This window comes from Thunnus maccoyii, chromosome 13 (genome assembly GCF_910596095.1).
Source record: "Thunnus maccoyii chromosome 13, fThuMac1.1, whole genome shotgun sequence".
Taxonomy (NCBI): Eukaryota; Metazoa; Chordata; class Actinopteri; order Scombriformes; family Scombridae; genus Thunnus; species Thunnus maccoyii.
Window position 1 is genome coordinate 6,462,910 of NC_056545.1, and position 5,265 is coordinate 6,468,174.

The following is a 5,265-nucleotide window of genomic DNA, read 5'->3' on the forward strand; positions in this document are numbered from 1 at the left end:
ACATTACTTTTGAGAAGCTTAGTGAGTTAACAAATGTAATAATTGTGTCAGATAGTAAAGCCTGATGGTTCCAGTAGTCCCAGTAGAGCCCCAGTACACAAATATGGACCTGGAAATGTGCATAATATGCCCCCTTTAATTTGTCACCGATCTGTATGTTTGCTTTGTTTGACAAGTTTCTCACCTTATCAATCTGAACCACTGCTCATACCACATCAGCTCCAAACTGGCTTCACTCAAATGAACAAATTTGGCTTTTCTAGTTTAAAATCAAGACTGTCCTCCCAAGAAAAATGTCAAGATTAGTCATGATACGTACAACATATATTTGCGTTTAAGTGATTGAAACTCTCATGTGGCCGTAGTGATTATGATGGGAGCAAAAAAGGTAATTAGATGATATCATATATAGACAAAGTCTGCGTAGGGAGGAGGTCGGGGTGGATGGATGCGTCAACAAAACATCAGACTTTAACAGGAAATCGCTGATTGTTTCAGGTGTCCAACCATGAGTTTCCTATTTCCAACTGTGAGTCAACAGTTTTTAAAAACCACAACGCTGACAAACATGATGTTGGCGAAGCAAACTCAAAGCTTTAATAACGTTACCTCAGAAACCAAAATAATCAGAGTTGTTTTAAAAGAAAATTTATTACATTTGATACTAATACTATGTACAGTAAGTCTCTTCACATTTAACATCAAACGCACCATCACTCACAGTACAGCACTACTTTACCTGCTCTTTCTATTCATGTCCACTGGAATGGCCGCTGGAATCTCCTAAAATGTTTTACCTTTTAAAGTGAAAAATCACTTTAACGTCCAGCGTACATGATGGTCTATATCTGTTGTGTTCATTAGTTCAGGGGTAGCAGTCACTCCAGGTCCATCATCACCAATCCTCGCTCTTTCTCTTTCCTGCTCTAATTGCCTGAATAGTCGTACTGCTGCTGCCCATTAGTATAATACCCATTAGTCTGCCTTTACTTCCCCCACACCACCACTCCCTGCCTTTACTACACCTCTGAGACACACACACACACACACACACACACATATGCAAAGCAGAACGTATAGACATGTACAGAGGCTTGCAAAGGCGTACAAACATGTACAAGCACAGTAACATGAGCAAGTTTTTCTCTTCATATAAATGTTTTTTTTTTTAAATGAACTACTAACCAGTTCCTATTTTAGTTCCTCCAGCAGAGCCTTGATCTGTTTGCTGGAGCTTCAGCCTCAACCTCAAACTTTTCCACACACAAACATGCGTACAAGAAATCCTGCGATTCCTCTTCCCCAGAAGTAACAAGCTGATGTCGTGTACCTCGGCGAGCCTCTGGGTAAGAGCCGATCTGGCTTCCAACATGCTTTTATGAGAGCAGAGAAATGGAAAATGAACAAATTATTTATTTCACTAACCCTTCTGGAATGTATTAAAACGTCTCCTTTTACTTACCAACGGGATAATTCTCTGACGCTTTCCAAAGTAGGAAAATAGTGTCTGGCAAAGAGGTTAAAGCTAAGGTAGGTAATGTATTTTAGAACTTTTTTTTGTTATACTTGTTGAAATTCTCTGTATATCCTGACAGCAATCAATAAATAAAATGCTCTGACAATAAAAAGAAAAAAATCCAGTAACTGTGGCTGGCGCAGGCCTGTAATAAGTCCGTACAATCATTTCATTCAGCCTGAATGAAATAATTAGACGGACTACCTGCCTACCAGCATGCACTTTGCCTGTGCACTCATTGCACACGGCACAGAAAGTTCTGTGCGAGGCTAGACGAGCAGTGAGATACCAACAGATGTGATGAGACCGCGTGAATTGCAGAAGGAGAGAAGAAGAAGCTTTGAATATCAACAGAAAGCAGAATGAAAAGCAACGTGCGATCATCGGACTATTGCCTGTAGAGCGGGGGAAACTGAAAACCAAATAATCTTATTATCAACACTGGAGTGAGAGAAGTGAACTCGGCTCCCAGAAGTGAAAAGCAGCGATAGATTCTTATGCATCACTGCAGCTTCAGGTCAGATACTGACCCGTCTCTGCGCCCTGGTGCTACTCGTCGCTCTGGGACCTGGTTGGAACTGTGGGTATCGCTTGATTTCAAGCAGGGAGATGGGGACGATCAATACTTTTGTGGCGGACTTCAGACAGGTGAGAGGTGGCCCTGTTTTCTGTTTACTAAAGGTTGTTGTACCTTTTACCTTGAGAAGAAGTTGTGTGTCTTAGTGAGTTCAGTAGTAAGCTGTTAAACTGTTGTGTTGCGTGTGCGTATGAAGCACGTGCCTATGCCTGTGGTCATCTGGTGGGAGGGGCTTAGGACAGAGAGCGGAGGCGGGAAGAGCTGCAGGAGGAGGGCTTGATTTTCAAATTCTGCCTACTCTGGCTTTAAATAGGTTCAGACCCACCAGAGCTGAAAAGTTCTTTTAACTGAGAGATAATTGAGATAATGAACTTTTTACATCAATTTTGACATTTTTGACATCAATTTTCATCACAAACAACAAAAAACACAAGAACAAGCTATTCTGTAATTTGCTTGAAATCATGTTATTGGAGGGAGACAACAATGGTGAACATGGTGATTTTATTTGCACCATGTTTGCTTGATAAAAGCTAAATAAAAAAGTTTCACTTGTGTTTAAAATGAACAGTGGATGTATTTAGTGTGCAGCAAATACCTGCAGAATCTCAAACAGCATCTGCTGATCACAGTCCTGCACAGGGGCATCATGCAGTCCAGGTTTTGAAGGGACACGGTTGTTCTCTGCAAAAACCAAGTTGTTACCAGTAATTATTTCCTTTGGTTTCTATGTTTATGATCAAACTGCCCCCTATCAGTAACTATCTACAACTGTAATTGAATGACACCTATTAACACTACATTGTATTTAATAGCAATATTGAACAAGCAAATGTTAGTGACAAGGCTTTAAACTCAGGGGTAATATTAGCTGGTTAGCTAGCCAGCACTGTTAATTATTTAAATAAAGAAAGCTCACAAACATTTAGCTGCTGTTTTTACTGACGCTATTCAGCTTTTGACTCTTTGTAAAAAAAAAACCTCCTTATGTCTATCTTGTTTTGTAGGAGACATTTCAATGCTGCAAATTTGTTATGACAAAAACAATGATTATTTAGCTGTTAATAATAGCAAAGAACAACAAGCTAACACTAATGTTAATTACTTGTGGGTTACAGCTAAAACCACTGATGCTAAAGTTACTTTATATAGGGACATTCTGAAGCTTTAAGTGATTAATAATATAGTTTATTCATACTTACAAAATTACTACATACTTACTACACTGTGGTTAACACAATCAGGTGTTGCAGCAACTCTACATAACTTCCACAGCTGTAGCTGAACCAAGTAGCCTAAACACAGAAGGAGGAGGGGGGGTTGTGTGTGGCATCTGGTCCTGCCCACACTCTTTGATTAACAGGTGATCATGAGAATGAGAACAAGTATTCAGAGGAACTCGCTATCCACACTCTTTAGCCATGAAAATGCTTGTTTCTGATTGGCTGGCAAGGGTAAAAGGACACCTCCAACCATTCCAACAGTTTAACCACTTCTAAATTCATGAACAAAGTATATGAAACTCCAGATAACCATAATAACACTACATTTAACTAAACTAACCTAACCATGAGTTAACATTACTACAAACACCTAAAAACGTCAAGTAACATTTGAAGCTTCTCTCTTTGTCCAAGGTAAGTGGTCATGGTGTACTTGAAAAATAATGAACTCAGCTTGTCCATTGATTGACTGTCAAACCTGTGGACTTATTTATTATTATTAATGACCTGTGGCATTTCACTTAGATACTTACTGAAGTATAAACAAAGTTTAAAAAAATGAGGGTGAGAAGAGAGGGGTGAAAGAGGATGAACAAGATGAGAACAGGAAGTAAGACAAGCTTGAAATGGGAATGGAGGAGAAAAAATAATGAGGGACTTCTGTTCTATGACGAGGAGAAATAATGCACTGGACAGAAGGATGTGGAGAAGCAAAGGGGGATCACAGCATCACTATTTCATAGTCTGAGGGGGCAGCTCCACATCAAGCTTCCTACCATGTCAAGCAGTCAATCAGCATCAGCCTGTGTGTGTGTGTAGCCTACATGTGTACATTTTTAAAATATCATACAGTGCTACATATCTGTCACTCACTGCTTTGGGGCAATAGAACAGGTAGTAGTGTGGGTGGATTACACACAGTGGAAAAAAAAAGAAAAAAGATTAAATATTAAACTCCTTTGACCGACCCAGCCTATGCAGCAAACTGATCCGAGGGAGGCCAGGCCTTAAAAGGTCACAGGTTGGGACACGAGATGAGAGCGCAGACGAGGAAAAAGAGTCGAGGGACTTGCCCGTCCTTCCTCATCTCCATCCTCCACCGAGCCCATCCTCAGCCTGCCGCCTCGGGGCGATTCGCTGCGGCGGTTTCAAACAACTAAGTGCAGTTGGAGTTTCAGCCGTCAGTTGTCGCAGGTCAAGAGTTGTCATGATCATGAGGGGTGTCAATCACAGGAGATTAAGGAAGTGGCGGTCTGCAGGGATTCTCAGATGTCAGGCTGTCTGGGCGATGAGATGACTGCAACCTGCTTCCCCCCCTGAACCTGCGCTCACTGTATATGTGTGTGCAAACAAATATGAGCAAGCGCAGGCGAACTGCACACACTCCCCTCTGGCATGAAAGAAAGATGATGGCATGAATGATGTATTGTACTGTTACACACTACAAACACTCTCACACACACAGACAGAGCAGGGCAAAAACTGTAGTGATATGATGGCTTCTGTAAATGCTGTCTGTCTTCTGCAAAGAGGAGGAACGGAAAGCAGAAAAAGAAAGGAGATGCTGAGTGACACATGTCTCAACGCCCAATTTATTCCTTCTTTGCTCATAGAATAAGAATGACGCACTTCGACCTCAATGGTGTGAAATGCAAAATGCAAAAAAATTACACACCGAATGACTTACGAAATTGATGAGTTACTCATACACCATTTGGTGATACCAGGCTGTTATGTAAAAATGCTCCCTAGAAGTCAAAAGCCAGGGCTTCAGACCACTCTGCAATCTTAGTTCTACTTCCTCTCTCTAGATGACGTCAGATTGCTTGCACACAAATGGCTGACCGTTCTGTGGTCGTTGTTGCTAACGTTGTTCTACGGGCCGTTCACATTGTCCACTCACAAATTTTTGGATCGGATTCAGGCTTGAATATGTAGGGATGCATTTG

General features: G+C 41.1%; 1 long non-coding RNA gene across 2 annotated transcripts; it reads right to left on the reverse strand.

Moving 5' to 3' along the window:
• Nucleotides 1–613: 613 nt before the first annotated feature.
• On the reverse strand, nucleotides 614–3,452 carry LOC121910662. Of its 2 annotated transcripts, none has more exons than XR_006099701.1 (3): nucleotides 3,315–3,452; nucleotides 2,692–2,777; nucleotides 614–1,373 (listed from the first exon to the last, which is right to left on the reverse strand). It is a non-coding gene; the product is annotated as an uncharacterized LOC121910662 (long non-coding RNA). The 2 variants fall into 2 exon arrangements; XR_006099702.1 differs by having other exon boundaries at nucleotides 3,311–3,452.
• Nucleotides 3,453–5,265: the final 1,813 nt, after the last annotated feature.